General features: G+C 40.7%; 1 protein-coding gene across 5 annotated transcripts in view; it reads right to left on the bottom strand.

Moving 5' to 3' along the window:
* Nucleotides 1-21,575, bottom strand: part of LOC131438472 (uncharacterized) — a 378,932-nt gene that overhangs the window by 249,286 nt on the left and 108,071 nt on the right. For 3 of the 5 annotated variants that reach the window (XM_058608527.1, XM_058608530.1, XM_058608529.1), the window contains one exon: nucleotides 1,126-1,152. The exons of 1 other annotated variant lie outside the window; for it this stretch is intronic. The gene's annotated coding sequence lies outside the window, so the exon portion shown is untranslated. Of the gene's footprint in view, nucleotides 1-1,125; nucleotides 1,153-18,189; nucleotides 18,487-21,575 lie in introns of those variants that run through there. One more of the 5 variants, XM_058608531.1, reaches the window with a different exon arrangement.

Raw genomic sequence — 21,575 nt, 5'->3', positions numbered from 1 at the left:
AGTCTTTCCACGCTTTGGGTTCGGTTCATCGCGTGCAGTCCACTCAGCTGACTGTCGATTGGACTCCGGAGTGAAGTCATGGAGCCATGTTTCGTCCATTGTTATATATCGACGAAAAAAATCGGTTTCATTTCGATATAACAGCTCCAAACACTGCTCAGAATCATCAATTCGTTGTTGTTTTTGATCGATTGTGAGCTCACGCGGCACCCATTTTGCACAAAGCTTTCTCATATCCAAATTTTCGTGAATAATATGTCCAACACGTTCCTTTGATATCTTTAGGGTGTCAGCTATCTCGATCAACTTCACTTTACGGTCATTGAAAATCATTTTGTGGATTTTTTCACGTTTTCATCGGTAACAGCCTTTTTTGGACGTCCACTGCGTTCATCGTCTTCGGTGCTCATATGACCAGTACGAAATTTTGCAAACCACTTACGAATTGTTGCTTCGCCCGGTGCAGAGTCTGGATAACACTCATCAAGCCATTTTTTGGTATCGGCGACACTTTTTTTCATCAAAAAGTAGTGTTTCATCAACACACGAAATTCCTTTTTTCCATTTTTTTTCTCAATAACAAAAGTAGCTTCACTCAAAATGCAATATCTCACAAACTATTAATCAGACAGCTGTCAAATTTATACACGTATCTTTTGAAGGTTGGTACTAACTGAAAATGGTATGGATTTAATTCTAGTGGCGCCCTCTCATAGAAACGATACGAACTTTTCGGCCGATCTGTTACATGAACCTCACTTGAAGGCCGCTCTCTTATTCAATTGTAAGAGATATTTTGTTACTTCAAGAGATAAATTGAGCTTCGGTAGAGAGAGAAACGAATGGAACTAAATGCTGCCCGTTCGGCACGGCAGCGAAGGTTGGGTGCAAAAATATGAAGTTTACTGTAGTGGAGTGATCGTTGATTCCAATTGAATTGAAGGAAGTTGTACAGCACTGTCAACAATATATTTCATGCAATGCCAGCGTATTTTATTCTGTGACTTTTAGTCACGATAGCGGTAACAAATTATGTTTTCCGTGAAGCGCTTTCTACGTGTTATCTATTTATTGGGATCTAGTTTTTTTTTGTAATTAAGAACAAACTGAACTGAAAAATTTTACCTTGCATTACATCAAATCAGTAGTACTCTGAAAACAAAAAAAAAAAAAAAAACGAAACTACATTAGCGATGAAAAGAACATTATAAAATCAAGCCAATTAGATGTTATACAATTTGCATATAAAACTGTGCGCAAATCTCCTCCCTCGGGCCACACTTTCGCATCGCCCATAGATTCTAATTGAGCATATGGTAATGCTTGAAGCTCTAAGCACATAACTTTCCCTCCCGCTAATCATACACTACTGCGCAAAGCACTCTGGGAGCCCTCGGCGTTTGGCCTCCCGGGTGCATGATGTAAAACATGACCAAAATCAAATTTATGCCGGACCGATGATTACTGCATTTACTGGGAGCCCTTGTCGTTGCCGCGGTGCGCAATCAAATAGCGTCGAACGAAGGAACAAACGATTGCCGCTTGGCCATTGGTCATCGAACCGATTCGGATTTGTTTGAGCAACAACCGAGCGGGGCCAAACGGAGATCATTACAGATGATGCAGTGTGCCTCAATCCCCTCAATGGTAAGCGGTTTTAAACGGACTTTTCCGTGGCTGAACCAGTAGTCCCTGTGGCCGTGAGCGTCTGTAACGAGCTTCCCACAGCTTCCGATGATGATGATTATGATGACGACTTGAGTTGCGGTTTGCTTCTTCTTGGAATGTTGTGATCAACAAACGGTTGTTTCGGATAAAACCAGGAATGACAGAAATGGAAGATTGGCGTTTCGTTATATTATTTCATAAGATAAAATTCTGAATTTCAAATAGGATAACAATTGGATAAATACTGTAGCAAAAGCTGTTAATAAAAACTTGATGAGACCTATCCATCATTAGACTCATCTAACGGAAAATAGAACAAAGTAAAACAAACAGTGCTTATTTGATCATACAAATCTAACTGGCCAAACATCGTCCAAAACGTTCCTGGTTTGTCGGTGTGAGTCACTCTTCACAGGTGTACTCTAATGAGTGTGACCTTAATCTTTCGTTCATTGTACAATTCGCCAGAATTGATAGACGTCCGTTAAATGGCAACCACGTGGTAAACGCGACGCCCCACCACGTGTGCGCGCACACACACAGTATTTATGCAGTTAAATTTGATATTTCCCTTCAACTGTAATCTGCTTACATTATTGTACAGTTCTTAAATTATAAGAGCTAGAGCCATTCTACGTCATTGCCGTTGTCATCGATGTTAACTGAGCTACTACTGCCTGTAGAGGCGAACTGCGTCAACTGCGAAGGTAGGAGGAGACTGGGCCCGGGAAGGTCGTCTAAATCCAATCAAACCGAATGACCAATTATAATCCAAGTCTAGGTTATAATCTTTCATTTTGCAGGCTTCGAAGGCCTCAGAGCCAGACACCGCTGTCGAATGCAGCGGATCCATTCGATGCGGTATCGTTCATGGCTGCTGGTCCGCTGGTTCGCTCCTTGGGCAGGAGTGGGGCGACCGAAACTTCCGAGCACGTACGACGTGAAATTTTATGCCCGTCGAGACAGTTGATAATTATGCGTAATTTATTCATATGGCTTTACTCGATGCGTGAACTCTCTTGGTATAGTATAATTTCAACCCGGTGCTCCCGAGTTTATCGACAGGCCCTGCATCTTTCAGGGATTAATATTGTTTGCGTAATAGATACGGCTTAGTTGTGCAACCAGATTTTTGCTCCGTATCTCGGTAACGTAGTTCTGCCAGAAATGCAACAGATATTTAATCAGCTTAACTCGTTTATCGATCAGTGGTTCAGTATGTCGAGAAAAAAAATTCGACATTATTTAATGCTTAATGGTAAACCGATAAAAATTGATAGTTTTTTTTTCCAACCAACGAAACGAGTTTCGTTCATACAAATTTAGTCGCTCGTAAGTCCCGGTTGAGCCAAGTGTATCTTCGACTAGAGCGCACCACGATCGGTCAGCAGCGTAATTGACTGATTACATCGCCGATCGGACGGTTCCGGTCGTAAGATTCAATAAAACAATAAAAATAATATCGGCTCGGTAATCAGTTCGCGACAGCCTTTTCACGTGAAACATATAGAAAACGTATCGTTCGGTTGATTTTCAAGTTGATACCCAAACTGATGGTACCTGGAAGTTGTTTGAAAAATCAATTATGAACTAGAGTGGATTATGCCGCCGGCAACCGACCGGCTATCTGTTGACAGATATACAGGAAATCTTATAGATTGTAAATCCTTCGTTTGGTGTTGTGTATCGAAAGGGTTGGCACCTCGTATCGAGCACAAACTAGCGTATGTATAGCGGTCCGAAAACCAAAATTAGTAGGAAAAATGGGTAGTTTTTGTGTCTTCGAGACACTAGTTGTACAAGGCAAATAACTTTTTTCTGGCTAAAGTTATTTTAAAGTGACTCTAAAAAGGAGATAGAATTTTTGGAAATTTAAAAAAAAACATCCATTACTACTAGATTTTGATCCAAGTTTTGTGTTGTGTATCTTCAATTTTTAGCTACAATTCCAAATTTTTGGTTTGGAAAAATGTGCCAACCCAACCCAAAGTCCAATATTTCTGGAATCACGGGGCTAAACCGGACTGAAATGAAATGAAGAACGAATACAATGCACAGTGGTCCCAAACGGGATATTAGTGAGACAAAAACATTTTCGCTATCATAACTTATTTTTTTATAGTAGATCTCTTTACAACACTTGTTCGCAATTAACTGGTGCATCTTTTGATGTAAAAAGGTATTAGGGTGGTCTATGTTTGAATAGAAATCAGGAAACTAGCTTTCTTAATTGAATTTAAAAACGTGTTTAATCCACCTAGCAGTGAGATGATACCTTTTTTTTACCAATCTGCATGTGTTTTTTGCATGAATATTCTTCGGTGTTTAAGTTTTCATGACTTTATTTTAATGACCGTTTTATTTAAGCGACAATTTGAGATTTTAATCACTCATTACTCTGTAATGTCGAAACTGCAAATCGGATCGAATTTAAATCTAGAAGTGTGATAATCGATTAAAGATGCCATGATATGTAAGTTCCACTTTAGAGTTTACGGTAATTTAAGGTACTTCCAGAGCCGGTATTCTGGAACCAGCATAACCCAAACCGATTCGTATGGCCATATGACGAATAAATTACAACAGTTTTGAGTCCAACTTTGAAGCTCAATCCCATCTTCTATATCGGTTTGAATTTTGAAAATTCATTATCATGTAATTCGAGAACCGGAAGTCATAATTGGATAAAATTAATTAATTTTGTATATAAGTTTATTTTAATTTGAATTTTTGTTTCTGATATTTGATTAGCCTTTTTTTAAAAAACGATTGAGCTTTGAGAAACGATTCTAAAATCGGTATGGCCGAAGTCAGATAAATTCTCCTGAATAGCTGTATAGTTTACATTTGTTTCAAAATATTTGAAAATCAGTGAAGACATCTTTGAGAAATCATAGCACGAATTAAATTTTTAGGTGCCTTCTGAATCGACAAAAAGTTAATTTTTTTTATCGGCTATCCAAATCTGCTAACCCGATAAACCTGATTAATTTATGTGGAATAGACATTTTTATACCAATCACCCTGTATCCCCGAAACCGGAAGTTGGATCTGACTGAAGAGCAAGATGTTTTATAGAATCTTAAAACTTTTCATTTGAATCTTAGATGATTCTTAGATTTCATTTAAATCTTAGATCGGTTCAGCCATCTACGAGAAGAATGAGTTACACAATTTTGATTTCGTTTCGCATATCATCCTGTAGTTCCGGAACCAGAGGTCGGAACCAAACATAATTTAGGAACTTTGTTTGGTAGCATACGACTTTTCGTATGAATCTGAATTTGTAGAAAAGAAATTTTCCGAGAAAATTGAGTGAAATTATTTGTCACACACGCATTTGCTGATCTCGACGAACTGATTCGAATGGTATATGGATGTTATGTTCTTCCAGCGTTTATTGCTGTAAGTAGTTTAAAACAATATAATTAAAAAAAAATCTGCCATCATCTGGTTTATATATGTCATATTCGAACGATTATGTTGCCAAAAACGAGCCGTGCTAAAATCGGTCCGAGGCTAAATGTCATGGAAAAGGATGCTGTACACAGTCTTTTTGGTACTTAGAAACAATTGTATGTAACAGAATAAAAAATCGTGTTTTCCGTTGCTCCCAAGCATTGCTTTGTCATACAGCGCTCAAAACTCCTACTGCTGGAATAGGGGGAAAAGTCGTTTACACAAAAATTTCGATATCTACGTTAAAAATGGACGGATTTTAACAATCTATGGCTTGTTGGATAGGTATTATCGTGCGGAATCTTAGTCTGAAAACATATTCTGTTTTCAAGGTCAATTGTGACAGATACTGTCAAAAAACTGAAAATTTTGACATAAAACTTCGAATAACTCAAAAAGTAAACATCCGATCTCAAAACCATTCAATAGCGTTTTGGGTGACGGGGAGACCTTTCATTTGCGACTAGTTTGATCAAAATCGGTCCAGCCATCTCTGAGATCTCGACCTCTTAGTTGACAACACACATACAGACACACACACATACACACACACACACACAGACATTTGCTCAGTTTGTCGAGCTGAATCGATTGGTATATGTCATTCGGCCCTCCGGGCCTCGGAAAAATTTTCGAAAGTTTGAGCGAATTCTATACCTATTTTTTATATATATAAAAAAAGGTAAAAAAGGTAAAAATGTTGCACTTTACAGTTGTAAGGAATATTATTTTGAGCAACTTTGATGAAGAAATCAGTGGCTCCTAAAAAATCACTTATTTTATTCTAACTTTTTCGTGAGTAGTTTTACGAGAAAATTGTTTTGCGAAGAGTTGTCAAGCTAATTATTGCGCATAACTTTGCCCAACTAAGTTTTTCAATATAAGCTACCATTCTAAAATTATGATTGTTTTTTCATCAAAAACTAGTCAACCTTCTAATATCAATATTCAACAGATGCCAGATCGATAAAAAACAATCTTATACGGTTACTGAAAGAACATGAAATATGGAAAGTTTAAAGAAAAATCTTAGAGGTAATCTTAAAATATATTTTTTTGACTCATTTAAATCAGTGTTCAAATTGCCTGTTGTTTCTAACTGTTGAAACGTCAGAACGTAGCAACATACTACCTTCAGCAAAGTGATAGTTTCAAATGAACCCTAAAAGTGTTTTATACATCATTTTTTCGAAGAATGATAAACAAAACAAAAAACACTGCCGAAAATAAATTTTTCGCTTAACAATTTGAATTATTCTATTCCAAAAAAATGATTCGATTGCATTTGAATGATTGAGAGTATAAGATACAGCGTAGGCATGCGGGCAAGCCTACTCGAGCGTCTGTTCCCCATGTTGGGGCGGCTCGAAACAGCGTCTGTTCTCCATGTTAGGAGCGGCTGATTACCGTCCTTGTGTTAGTGTGGGACTCTAAACAGTGCTGACACGATGGCCCTCCGGCGAGACAGGAGGTTGGTGCAGGCCTAACAAGCCGCCCGGAAAACACTTGTTACGAATAATCAGGATATAAGTACGACTCGGAATAATCGGCAAAGACCTACGCGACGAAATAAGGACTACGATTGGAAGCTTGGCACATGGAACTGCAAATCGCTTGGCTTCCCAGGATACGACCGAATGCTGCATGATGAGCTTCTAATCCGCGGCTTCGATGTCGTAGCACTGCAGGAACTTTGTTGGACGGGACAGAAGGTGTGGAAAAGTGGGCATCGAGCGGCTACCTTCTACCAGAGCTGTGGCACAACCAACGTTCTAGGAACGGGATTTGTATTGTAGGGCAAGATGCGCCAGCGCGTGATTGGGTTGCAGCCAATCAGTGATAGAATGTGTGTATTGAAAAAAGGGCCGTTTCTTCAATTACAGCATCATCAACATGCACTGCCCACATGAGACGAGACCCGATGATGAGAAGGAAGCATTTTACGCGCAGCTGGAACGAACCTACGATAGCTGCCCACGGCGGGATGTAAAACTAGTCATCGGCGACATGAATGCTCAGGTAGGCCGGGAGGCAATGTACAGGCCCGTGATCGGGCTGGAGAGCCTGCACGCGGTAACAAACGACAACGGTCAACAACGCGTAAACTTTGCAGCCTCCCGAGGAATGGTAGTTCGAAGCACCTTCTTCCCCCGCAAAGATATCCACAAAGCCACCAGGAGATCACCTGATCAACATACGGAAAATCAAATCGACCACGTTCTCATCGACGGGCGATTCTTCTCCGACGTCATCAATGTCCGCACCTACCGCAGTGCCAATATTGATTCTGACCACTACCTTGTCGCGGTTTGTATGCGCTCAATACTATCGACGGTGCACAATACTCGTCGCACAGGAACGCCGGGACTCAATCTCGAGCAGCTACGTAGCATTCGTACTGTAGAGGAATACGCGCAACAACTGGAGCTAGTGCTACGAAGAGCAGCAGCTTGGCGCAGCGACTCTTGAAGACGGCTGGAGGAACATAAGGTCCGCCGTGAGTAGCACTGCTTCAACCGTTCTAAGTACGAGGTTATCGAATCGAGGAAATGACTGGTTTGACGGCGAATGTCAGCAGTTAGTCGAAGAGAAGAATGCATCAAGGGCGAGGATGCTGCAACACCGCACTAGAGCGAACGAGGAACGACACAGATAGGCGCGGAACAGACAGAACACGGTTTTCCGGAAGAAAAAGCGCCACCAGGAAGACCAAGATCGCGAAGCGATGGAAGTTGTACCGCGCAAATGACACACGGAAGTTCTATGAGAAGGTGAACCGCTTACGTAGAGGCTACACGCCACAGGCCGAAATGTGCAAAGATACCAGCGGTAACCTTCTCACGAACGAACGTGAGGTGATCGACATGTGGAAGCAGTACTATGACGAACATCTGAATGGCGAAGCACAAGGTACAGAGATCGGTACAGGAATCAATCTGGGTGCACGCTCAGCCAACGACAGACTCCCAGCCCCTGATCTGTCGGAGATAAGTGAGGAGATCGGCAAGCTGAGGAACAACAAAGCCGCGGGCAACGATCAGTTGCCAGGCGAGCTGCTCAAACATGGAGGAGAGGCACTGGCTAGAGCGCTGCACTGAATGATTTCTAGGATTTGGGAGAAGGAGATTCTACCGCAGAAATGGATGGATGGGGTGGTATGTCCCGTCTACAAAAAGGGCGATAAGCTAGACTGTTGCAATTACCGCGCAATCACATTGCTGAACGCCACCTACAATGTACTCTCCCAAATCCTTTGCCGTCGTCTATCACCAATAGCTAAGGAATTCGTAGGGCCGTACCAAGCGGGATTTACTGGAGCCCGCGCCACTAGGGATCACATATTCGCGATAAGACAAGTACTCCAGAAGTGTCGTGAATACAACGTACCCACGCATCACCTATTCATTGACTTCAAAGCAGCATACGACACAATCGATCGAGAACAGCTATGGCAGATAATGCACGAATACGGTTTCCCAGATAAACTGACGCGATTGGTCAAAGCAACGATGGATAGAGTGATGTGCTACGTCCGAGTATCTGGGACGCTCTCGAGTCCCTTCGAATCTCGGAGAGGGCTACGTCAAGGTGATGGACTTTCTTGTATCTTGTTCAATATTGCCTGGAAAGTGTGATTCGAAGAGCGAGGATCGACACGAGTGGCACGATCTTCCGAAAGTCCGTACAACTTTTTGGCTTCGCTTACGATATTTATATTGTGACACGTAACCTTGAGAAGATGACGGAAACCTACATCGGACTGAAAGCTGAAGCTAGGCGTATCGGACTGGCCATAAATGCGTCGAAAACAAAATACATGAGAGGAAGAGGCTCTAGAGAAGAAACACTACGCCTCCCACCACGAATATTGATAGACGGTGACGATATCGAGGTGGTTGACGAGTTCGTGTATTTGGGCTCACTGGTGACCGCCGATAATGATACCAGCAGAGAAATACAGAGACGTATTTTGGCAGGGAATCGTGCGTACGTTGGACTCAGAAAAACCCTCCGATCGAGAAAAGTACGCAACCGCACGAAATTGACCATCTACAAAACGCTCATTAGACCGGTTGTTCTCTATGGCCACGAGACCTGGACTATGCTGGCAGAGGACCAGTGTTTTCGAAAGAAAGTTACTGAGGACCATCTATGGCGGAGTGCAGATGGAAGACGGAACGTGGAGACGGCGTATGAATCACGAATTGCAACAGCTGCTAGGAGAACCACCCGGACGGACAGCTAAAATCGGACGTCTACGATGGGCTGGGCATGTCATAAGGATGTCGGACGACAGCCCAGTGAAAATGGTTCTTGAATCTAATCCGACTGGTACAAGAAGAAGAGGAGCGCAGCGAGCAAGGTGGATCGATCAAGTGGAGGGTGTTCTCAGAAGCATCCGTGCCTTGAGTGGCTGGCGACAAGCAGCCATGGGCCGGGTTATGTGGAGACATATGCTTGATACAGCAAAGGACACCCCAGGCCTATAGCTGTTAGGTAAGGTAAGTAAGTTCACTCACAGATCATCTCACCCATCAGGTCTCACATGAAAACGACACAACCTCACAAAATTAACTGGATGAACATCGTTTGACAGCTATCAGTGGTTTGCTCATTTGTTCAGTCTGTATTATTTCATTCTATTCTACAATATTCTATCTCGTTCCACAGTATTCCGTGGTACACAAACCACCAATAAACGTCAAAGATGGACTGCATTTACCGTTCGTTTGATGTCATCGTGTGAAATCACATGTACAATACTGATATGCATGATGGATGTCTTTCGTTGCAGCTGATTCCAATTTTTCCGGAATCGGTGGAATTCGGCAAAGGTTGAGGGGTTGTTGATTCGCAAATAGCATCCTCGTTTATTTTTTCTTGAAACCTATTGAAAGTATCATATTAATCTGCTTAGTTCGCTATATTAACGCATGTATGAGCCTGTTTCTGTGTGCAATCCAGTACACTCAGGCAAAAAATATATGGAATTTCATAATGATGTCGTATGGTTTTTAGCCACAAGAATATTATATGCGAATCATAAGATTGCCTTATGAAGTCACGAAAATTGGAATTCCAATAGAACGCCTTATGAAATTCATACGAAATTTTTAGGAACATTGTGCGAAATTTCAATGACAAACATAACTTCTCTCATATACTGTGGAATTCATAAGTTGTTCGTATGAAAACTATAATAGTGATAGATGAGATGTATACTGCAGAGGTATATTTTTCATATTAATCTTCTGAAATGGTGATTTTAGTGATTTTTGATGCATCATAAGATTTGCCTTATGATTTTCACTACTCAATTTGCCTGAGTGTACGACAAAAAAAAATCGATGGAATGATTCTCTTAGGTTATGGAATGTGGACAGCTAGAAAATACCGAATAAAAGCAGTAAAGTGTTAAATCTTAAGAACTGTACATTAAATTGTTTAGACTTGTAAGTCTTGATGGTAGATGATAAAAAAGCGGGTGAATAATGTCACAGACATAACTGGAGGACGTAAATACGAATAAAATATACATGATTCTTTTACACTACCGAAAATCGATCATCGTTCGTACTAGTTGTTTGTTTATGTGAATGTTGTCACATTTATTACTTCGCTCTCAAAATTGTAACAAAGTATTAATTTCTATACTAAAGTTTAATTCATTGACGAATTAGGAGTTAGTTCCAGAGTCTTAGTTTTAAATTCTTAACCTGTATCCTGAAACTAAGTTCTTACATTGAATTGTTCAACTAAATTTTAAACCTGAAAATAAGTTCAGAATCCAATCTAAAACTCAGGTCTCGAATTTAGATCCATTATTCAGAAGCTGAATGCGATTACTTATAATCTGTTGTTAGTAGCAGGCGACTACTTGTCACGCTGTTCGAAAGGTGAATTAGAACATCACCTGAGCGTTTGAAAGTTTAATAATTGAAATTGGAGTTCATTAAATGGTTCCGGAAGCAGCGGCAGAAAGGCTTATGAATGTATATACGAAACCTTTTTCTATTTTTCCGATACGGCTGCACTGTTTTTAAAAACCTACAACCAAATAAAGGGTCTTGAGGTTTAATCGGAAATTCTCATTTATTGTGTTCTGTTTATAAAGGCTTTGTAGAGATTCCGATTAGTTGATGCTGTTAGATAATGATCAAACAAGTCCAGATTGCAGGTTCTGGACGCTTCAGAAGTAAGGATCAAAAACTCCAAAAATAAATTAATGTTTCTGCATGTGAATTCAAGAAAAATGCAACATTTCTTCCTTGTGCATCTGGCCAGACGATAATTCATAACGAAATAAATAGAATAATTCAACTTGGGCGACACAATGTACAAAAATGTTTTGTCGGCTTTTACCTTGTCACGTGGATAAACACAGCTACAGATATTTAGGTCCAATGGAAAATTAAATGCAAATTTGTTAACAGCATTTCTGCCGTTTTTATTGAAGCTGTGCTGTACTCTTCGACCAAAGACGAAATTCAAAGATAGGTGAAATTGTCACGATTTTACCCGTAAAGTGTATACAATGCTTTCTAGGGTGATGAATCCCATATTGGCCACACGATTGGTATAACTTGTTTCTTTTTCAATGAATATTTCGGTATCTTCCATAGTTTGGCCGCAGAATGTTTATCGAATATTTTGAGTTACTTAAAAACAAACACAAATAACTCACTTGAAAATTGGATGCATTTACCCTACCGTCGCGGATCCGTTTCGCTTACCGGAAGCTGCGGTATGTTGGTTTGACAAAGCGAAAGAGCGTGTCATGATAGCAGCTATTTTATCGATTTCGTTTATACCCTCTGGTCCTGCCCAGGCTATCGAACGTTAGCCAGGTACAAAAAAAAACAAAAACTCGGGAATTAACAACTTCCTTCGGTGGCCGATGTATCACCACTTCGTATCGAAATATTTCTGTGTTCAGCCTCGGGAGCTAATTTATTCTATTTTAGGCTTCGACGATTGGCGGCAGTTCCAGCACGGGACCAGTATATTTGCAGGGCACGAACGTAACATAAGTCGTTTGCCAACCGCCGATTTCTGTGTTGAAATAATTACATTAGAGCGAGGAGATGCATAACTACGTCATAGAATCGGTAATCGAAAGCCTACGAGAAAAACGTGATCGAACACAGGGTAAAGAGTTCAAGCGGATTTTCACTTTTCTCGAAAAACAAAACCACGGCCGGCTTTACGTCATAACGATGAAAGTCTGATTGGTTGTTGTAACTTGTACTAAGGTTTCTCGGTTGTGTTAACGATTTTATGATTCACTCATTTATTTGGTTACATTGACTTGAAACGTTAAATTTTTATAAATTAAGACAAATTCAATTAATTGACATCAAACGCATTTTGTGACGATAGTTGGATTGTAGCAATTTCGCATTCGAAGAAGCGAAACGAAGAGCTGTTTGTGGATCTGTCGAAGAAATTTAAGAACTAGGACACGAGGTTAATGATTAGTTCGTATATCTTGAAATACTATATTTTTTTTTTATAATAAAATTTTTATTGGGCTCATTTGCGTTAGCTTAACGTGGCCGATTATCTTGTTGTTAGGTGGATATGAGTGGAAGCCGTATTATGGGGCGACCTGCTCCCCTAAAGTTAGTAAAGGAGTGTCAGGAGGGTGGGACCTATACTGTATTGATTTTGAACATATTTTGGTATTACAAATCATTCATTAAAAGCTTGCATCTTCTTAACACACTTTTCATTTCCGAGTTCTTGACGTTCTCCAGATTGTAACGAGGAAGAGACTGTACTAGACTCGGATGCTTTGTTGGTGTACTTTGATGTCGGTGTGTCATTTATGGATGGTTTCCAGCAATTCAGCTTGACCAGTGTTTAGTTCATTTGGGGTAGGACCACTGTAGAAGAAAGAAAGAGAAAGAGAGGGCACTAGATTTGCACGTTTATAGCTTTGAGGAAGTTATAGAGATAGGTCATGTAAAGGAGATCTCGGGTTGCCAAAACGTCACGGACTGGAACATAAGGTGGTCTACCTCGGGCCCGAAGGGAATCAATTAGCTGGAGTCTGACGTCGCAATACTCGGAGCACACCCAAACAACATGCTCGATGTCATGATAACCGTCTCCGCAAACGCAATGATTACTCTCACTAAGGCCAACACGATGAAGATGCGCTTTGAGCAAAGAGTGGTTGGACATAAGTCTTGACATTGTGCGAATAAAGTCCCGGTTCACGTCCAACCCTCGGAACCAAGCTTTCGTCGATACCTGCGGTATAATGGAATGTAACCACCGTCCTAGATATCCATCATTCCAGGAGGTTTGCCAGCTGACGAGTGCCTCTTGACGAGAACGACTGAAAAATTCATTGAAGCAGATTGGTCTTTCATAGGTTTCACCTTGTAATGCGCCCACCTTGGCCAGTGAGTCCGCCATCTCATTGCCCCTTACGGAACAATGTGATGGGACCCAAACCAAGGTAATCCGATATGATTTTTCAGATAAAGCACTCAGTTGTTCCCGTATTTTCCCCAGGAAATACGGCGAGTACTTTCCAGGCTTCACTGAGCGAAGAGCCTCGATAGAGCTGAGACTGTCCGATACAATGAAGTAGTGGTCTGTGGGCAAAGTTTCAATGATCTCAAGGGTATACTGAATTGCAGCTAGTTCTGCGACGTAAACTGAAGCCGGATCACTGAGTTTATAGGAGGCGGTGAAATTTTCATTAAAAATACCGAAGCCAGTGGACCCGTCGAGATGTGATCCGTCAGTGTAAAACATTTTATTACAGTCGACTTCTCTAAATTTGTCATTAAAAATATTTGGGATCACTTGAGGGCATACGTGATCCGGGATTCCATAAATATCTTCTTTCATGGATGTGTCGAAAAACACCGTAGAATTAGAAGTATCATAGAAACGAACACTGTGAGGATTATATGAAGAAGAATAATTGTTACGTGACATGAAATCAAAGTACAATGTCATAAATCGGGTCTGAGAGTTAAGCTCGACTAGCCGTTCAAAGTTATCGATAACCAACGGGTTTAAGACGCTACATCGAATGAGTTGTCGATATGAGAGATCCCACAAACGGTTTTTCAGCGGTAGAATTCCCGCTAGTACCTCGAGACTCCCCGTATGAGTCGACTGCATACAACCCAAGGCAATACGCAAGCAACGATACTGGACTCTCTCCAGCTTGATAAAGTGTATCTTCGCGGCTGAACGGAAACAGAAACATCCATACTCCATCACTGACAATATCGTTGTTTGGTACAGCCTTATAAGATCTGTTGGGTGAGCTCCCCACCAAGTCCCGGTCACTGTACGGAGAAAGTTGATTCTTTTTTGGCATTTTCGTTTCAGATACCTAATGTGACATCCCCAGGTACCTTTGGAATCGAACCAGACTCCGAGGTATTTGAATGTGAAGGCCTGAGCTATGGTTTGACCCATTAGTTGAAGCTGTAGTTGTGCAGGTTCACGCTTCCTGGAAAATACTACCAACTCAGTTTTCTCCGTGGAGAATTCGATACCTAGCTGTAGAGCCCATGTAGACAAAGCGTCTAAGGTAGTTTGTAATGGTCCTTGCAGGTCGGTAGACTTGGATCCTGTAATAGACACCACGCCACCATCTGCAAGTTGCCTTAACGTGCAAGAATTTTCAAGACATTCATCGATGTCATTGACGTAGAAGTTATAAAGAAGGGGGCTGAGGCATGAGCCCTGGGGAAGGCCCATGTAACTAATTCGTGAGGTCGTCAAGTCTTCATGTGTAAAAAACATGTGCTTTTCCGATAATAAGTTGTGCAAAAAATTGTTCAAATGTGGGGAAAGACCATGCTTGTGCAGCTTCTCCGAGAGAATTTTTATGGAAACTGAATCAAAAGCCCCCTTTATGTCCAAGAATACTGATGCCATTTGCTTCTTGTGAGCGAATGCCATTTGAATTTCTGTAGAAAGCAGCGCAAGGCAATCGTTCGTTCCTTTGCCTTTACGGAAGCCAAATTGTGTATCTGAAAGCAAGCCACTTGTTTCCATCCATTCATCGAGACGAAACAGAATCATTTTTTCCAGCAGTTTCCGAATACAGGAAAGCATTCAAATCGGCCGATACGAGTTGTGGTTGGAGGCTGGTTTGTCCGGTTTCTGAATAGCGATAACCCTCACTTGTCTCCAGTCTTGAGGAACAAAGTTCTGTTCGACGAACTTGTTGAACAAGTTTAACAGACGTTTTTTCGCGATATCGGGAAGATTTTTAAGCAAGTTGAATTTAATTTTATCACACCCTGGGGCATTGTTGTTGCACGATAAGAGGGCTAGAGAAAACTCCGTCATCGTAAAGGGGGAATCGTTTTCACTGTATCGAGAGGACGCGACGCGATAGACATTCGATTCGCGAACAAAATCCGGGCAAACTTTCTTGGCGAAGTCAAATATCCAGCGATTTGAATATTCTACGGATTCGTTATTAGTGGTTGCATTTCTCATACGACGGGCTGTATTCCACAGAGTGGTCATCGATGTTTCCCTAGATAGGCCATTGACGAACCGACGCCAGTAACCTTTTTTTTTTTGCTTTAATCAGATTTTTCAGGGTCTTTTCTAGTGATGCATATTTCTCGTAGTCTTCGCGCTTGCCACTGTTCCCGAATTTTTTATACGCGGATGATTTTGTTTTATATATTTCCGAGCACTCTTTATCCCACCATGGGGTTGAGGGTCGCGTAGTGATTGTAGTTTTGGGTACTCGTTTGGTCTGGGCTTGAATCGCGGCGTTGAGGATCAAGTCAGCTAGGGATTTGTATTCTTCTTCTAGCGAATCTGGTTGTTTCGTTTCGAGAGCTTGGGATATCGCGGTCGAGTAGGAACTCCAGTCGATGTTTTTCGTGAGATCATATGTCATATCGACTGATGTCGGTGTTTGTGCACCAGTGGATATTGAAACCAAAATCGGCAAGTGATCACTACCGTGGGGATCAGGGATTACCTTCCACTTGCAATCTAGCTGTAGTGATGTCGAGCAAAGGGATAAGTCCAGCGCACTAGAGCGGCCTGGCGGTCTTGGATTGCGTGTCATTTCACCCGTATTTAAAATTGTCATATTGAAGTTGTCGCACAGATCATAAATTAACGAAGAACGGTTATCATCATATAGGCAGCCCCACCCCGTACCATGCGAGTTAAAGTATCCTAAAACTAACCGCGGGGTGGGAAGAAGCTCAATGATGTCTGCCAGTCGTCGATGCCCTATCGAGACTCTGGGAGGTATGTAGATAGAAGCTATACAAAGATCTTTGCCTCTAATTCTGATTTGGCAAGCAACAACTTCAATGCCCGGGATCGAGGGGAGGTTAATTCTATAAAACGAATAGCACTTTTTGATCCCTAAAAGAACCCCTCCATAGGAGTCTCCTCGATCCAGGCGTATAATGTTGAAATTGTGGAAGTCAAAGTTTATATTTGAAGTGAGCCATGTTTCACACAATGAAAATACGTCGCAGTTACGCGAATTTATCAAAAATTTGAAAGAATCTAATTTTGGGATGATACTTCTGCAATTCCACTGCAGTATAGTGATCATATTCTCGATTTCTGTAGGTATTTCAGCCATCGATAGATACGATCGCTGCAAGGAGGGGCCATTGTTCTGTCAACTGTTTTAAAAATGTTCTTACTGTTGGTAATAAAGCCGTTAGAATACTTTTAAGAGGATCAGTTATATTGAAGGCTGTTAATATCCAGTCCACGATATCAGAGAATTTTAGTAATCCAGAGTTTGTCGGATTTTCTGGTTGTGTTTTGGGATCACCTGGGTTTTTCGGTGTCCCTGGAAGCGCAGGAAATTCCTGGTTGTATTTTAGAAATCCAGGCGGTATTGGCTTGGGTTCAACGGAATTTTTCTGGTTGAACTTTAATGTTTTATTTTCATTTTGATGTAGTACTTTTAGACCTTTGCGAGGAAGGTTAGGAGAGGACATAATTGGTCTTTTCCTATTTGTTCCTAGCTGAAGAGAAGAAGGTCCTACGCCGGGGTCATAAGAAGCATCAGCGTCAGTCGACAAAAGAGCAAACGGATTGTTAGGGGTAGGGGGAGTGGCTCGTTTGAGGATTTCCGCGTAAGATCGTTTAGAATGCTCCCTTACGGTTCGCTTAAGCTTTTCCTCGCGTTGTTTGTACTTGGAGCATTCAAAAAGATCATGCGGATTCTCGCCACAGTAAATACACTTTTCGGTCGTTTTCCTGCATGAGTCATCCCCGTGTCCCTCGCCACATTTACCACACCGTGGTTTGTTACAACAGTATGGTGCCGTATGTCCCATCTTTTTGCAGTTCGAACAGTGCATTACCCTCGGTACATACAACCGGACAGGTAGACGAACCCCTCCCACTAAAACGTAATTCGGAAGTGCAGAACCGGCGAAGGTCACACGAAAAGAGTCTGATGGGTAGTACTTCCCATCTTGTGCCGATTTAGAGTGCAATTGCTTGCACTCCAATATCTTCACTGGTTGAAGATCGACATTCTTGAAGCGGCCAATCCCATCCTTCATAAGATCTTCAACCGTTAAACTCTCCTCGCGAACCACACCGTCGATCTCCACCATCCGAGAAGGTACGTAGACGCGATACTCCCTCGTGAAGATCTCATTGCTAGCAATATCGTTTGCTTGTTTCAGATCAGTCACGACGACGCGCAGTCTATTTGGTGACACCTTGTCAATGTGTTTCACTGCCGAGTAGTACTTATACAGATCTCGAGCTATATTAAGGACTCTAAGAGATTTAGCTATGGGCCGGAAGTATACCACCCACGGGCCAACCGATCCGTCATCCTGATAGACCTTCCGACGGAGGGGTGGTTTTTCCAAAGGGGTTGCGGGGATATCCATGTAAGATGTGTCACCATAAGAGTATTCATCTAAATGTTCCACCTCTTCAGGTACATCATCATCTTCCCCGGGGTTCCCCCCATCGGAAGACATATCTCCCACAACAACAAGATAAATAGAGCAAATAGATAGGGTAGTAAGAAATAGAAAGATAAAAATAAGGAAAAAACTACTTCACCGGTATGGTTTGTTGAGCCGATAGATGAGTTCGCTTCGATTGTTTCCCTCGCGTGACCTTGATGAATCAACCACTGCTGGTGCCGATGCTATTCAAGCGACAGGTAGAAACGCTGAAGCACACAACTGTCTGCTGCCGGTGTGTATCACTGCCGATCACTTATTAGATCTAAGAAAGATCTCACAACAGAAATGTTTCCGCTAGCCCTTGCTAGGGAAACACCTTCGCACTCGAGATTTTGTAATTAATACCGTCCTGATACGGAGCAGAAAAAAAACAAGTGTATCGCGGACGACTGCTCGGATACGAATGAAGAAATACTATATGATTTACGATTCTGATATTGTCTGCAAGGCAATGCGGGCTTGTTTTGGCCTTGTTAGACAGCTAATTTATTACAATGTCAGAAATAGCAATGAGAATGTACTTCATGCATCACGTTAACTGAAATGGCGAAAATGGCGTCGATTTTTTGTTTAATTTACGCATCGATCGCGTAAAAACAGTTTTTGCATGACGAAGGATATTTTTATTTATACGCATACAAAACAACCCAACATGCTTCAGTGAATTGAATTTTACGAAATGTACATTACGGAATTATTTGTTTTCATAGAATCTAGTTAAGATCGGGGGCATCCAAGATTCTCTGGAAAAAATTGCAGTACTCTTTATATCATCACTTTTATTATTATTATTATTATTATTCCTTTATTCTTGATAATGTATCTATCAGTTTGAGATATTAGCAGATTTTCCGGCATAGTCAAAAAAGCAATGCAATGGGGGAAAAGAAAATTTTCTCGGAGATGGCTGATCGATTTTAACAAGCTTAGGCTCGTTTGAAAGCTACCAAAGGATTGTTGATGAAATTTGAAGTTCGAATGGCTGTTAGTTCTGGTTCCCGAGGTATAAGTGACGTAACCGCGTCAAAACGCGTTCATGGCTGGACCGATTTTAACAAATCTAGGCTCGTTTGAAAGCTACTATTGAATTGTGGATCATGTTCGAAGATCAATTGTCTGTCACTTCCGATTCCAAAGATATAACAGTGTGAGTAACGTAACTGACAAAACGCGTTGTTTTTCATAGCACAATTGTCTCTGAGATGACTGAACCGATTTCAACAAATCTAGGCTCAGTTTAAAGCTGCTATTAAGCCATTGATCAAGTTCGAAGATCAGACGGCTTTCACGTACGGTTCCGAAGATATAATGGTATAAGTGGCGTAACCGACAAAACGCTAGTATTTCACCCGATTCTAACAAGCTTCTGCTCGTTTGAGAGATACTATTGAGTTGTGGATCACGTTCGAAAATCAAATCGTTGTCACTTTCGATTCCGGAGGTATAATGGCATAAGCGACATAACTAATAAAATGCGCTTTTTTGTATCATTTATTTTACCCCGGCTTTAAAATGCGCTTCTTTTCTCCGTTTAATTTTTTTATAGACGGCTGATTTGAACAAGGTTTTGACTCGTTTCGAAACTATTATTGGTTCATTAAACAGGTTTGAAGTTCGAAAGACTGTCACTTACGGTTCTGTTGATATAATGGTATAAGTGACGTTAACGACCAATCTCATTACCGTTCAATTTTCTCGTATATGAATGAATCGATTTCAACAATTTTAAGCTCGTTCGAGACTAAAATTGGGTTGTAAATCGATTTCTAAAATCATATGCCTGACAATTTAAGTTTCAGAGAAATAATTGTACAAGTGACATAATCGACAAATCAATTGTTTTCTAACCGCATAATTATTTCAGAGAGTGACTTATGATGATGTTCAAATGTATTGCTGCTGATACACTTGGTTTGAGAAAAGGTAGCCGAATATAAGACGTAAGCGTTGATGCATACTTTTGTGAACCAATCGAATCAATCTGAATGAATTTTTACCACAAAAAGAGCCCAAATTAGAGTCAGAAGTTATCTTAACCCTCAGGGTACGGACTGGGTTACCGTAACCCGAGCGAAATTTGAAAGAACCGCCATACGAAGAGAAGTCGGCGAGGGGGGTCCGGACCAGGGGGGGAAAAACTTATAGGTACACACTATTAGAGGCCTTAGCGGCAGAGTCAGTCTCCGCTTTGTGTCCGAGCTAGACACATATAAACATTGTGCTCGGGTGTAGTACACCCAGTCCGTATCGAACGTTACAAAATCCAAAATTTTCAAAAAAATTAAGTTTTAATTTTCGTCTGTTTGCCGCTGAGGAATAAAAAGGTAAGTAAGAATACGTACTCTTTACTTAATTTTGTAGATTCTAACCTCAAAATAACGCGTTGTACATGGTGTAAGCGAAGTATTGTAGTAGATCTCAATCACTTGAACGTACGTCTTATATCGAAATCTTTGCTGCTCGTAGTGAATTATAACTCATTTAATTTTGTTTCTTGTAATTTTTTGTTAAAGAACACACATTAAAAACATGGCAACGCGTCGCTTTTTTACGCTCAAAGTAATTAATTTTAACCTTTATCATCATAAATCAAAGAAACAACGTTTTTTCGCTAACTCGAAAAAACGCGTATTTTCATTTTTCAAAAAAAATATAGTTTTTGGAATAAATCAAAAAACCGTTATGGACATTTGTAAGAACTACTTTTTACCTTTCAAATGCGAGTTATACAATGTTAGTATTTTTTTTTCAAAAAGTTACAGCATTTTGAAAAAAAAAACGTTTTTTACAAAAAAAATTCAAGACCCGTTCACATTTTTCATTATAATTTTTTTTCAATCAGTTAAATGATTAATCTGACAACTCTATTATATTTTTGAGACAATTTCACACAAAATAAAAAAAAAATTATTCAAATTGACAAAGTACAGCTCGATATACACCCAATCAAAGTCGCCGGGTTAGGCTAACCCTGTCCGTACTAAACGTAACTTTTTTATAGTCCGTACCCTGAGGGTTAATAAAAGAGAAGAAGTTATCTTAGTTACATAAAAGTCGAAAAATTCAAGCATTCATTTGAATCGAAGCTTGTGAAAATCTGTTTAATCATTTCTAAGAAATGAATTACTCTACAAACTGAGTCGAATTTTATGTCACTTTTTCCCTCTGAGTCCCATACAAAGTACCTGAGTTTTATTTGGATTTGACTTTCGGTTCCGGAATTACATAGTGTTATGCACGAAAAAAAAGGCGGGCGGGTAATGTCAGAGACATAACTGGATGTCGTGAATACGAAAACAACTGACAAGTTCCTTAACACTTCCAAATATCAATTAGTTGATCAATTGTATGAATTATGCAAGCATTCCCCTTTTTAACATTTTTCGCAAAATCAAAGAAGGCTTCACTTGATCTCGATTACTGTGAATTTCACACAGCGAAAAGTGCACAATCTTATCAAACAGTTCTAGATTTGCACTA

The sequence above is a fragment of the Malaya genurostris genome, chromosome 3 (genome assembly GCF_030247185.1).
Source record: "Malaya genurostris strain Urasoe2022 chromosome 3, Malgen_1.1, whole genome shotgun sequence".
Taxonomy (NCBI): domain Eukaryota; kingdom Metazoa; phylum Arthropoda; class Insecta; order Diptera; family Culicidae; genus Malaya; species Malaya genurostris.
The sequence above is the reverse complement of the archived record's forward strand: the minus strand, read 5'-3'. Positions and strand labels throughout refer to the sequence as shown.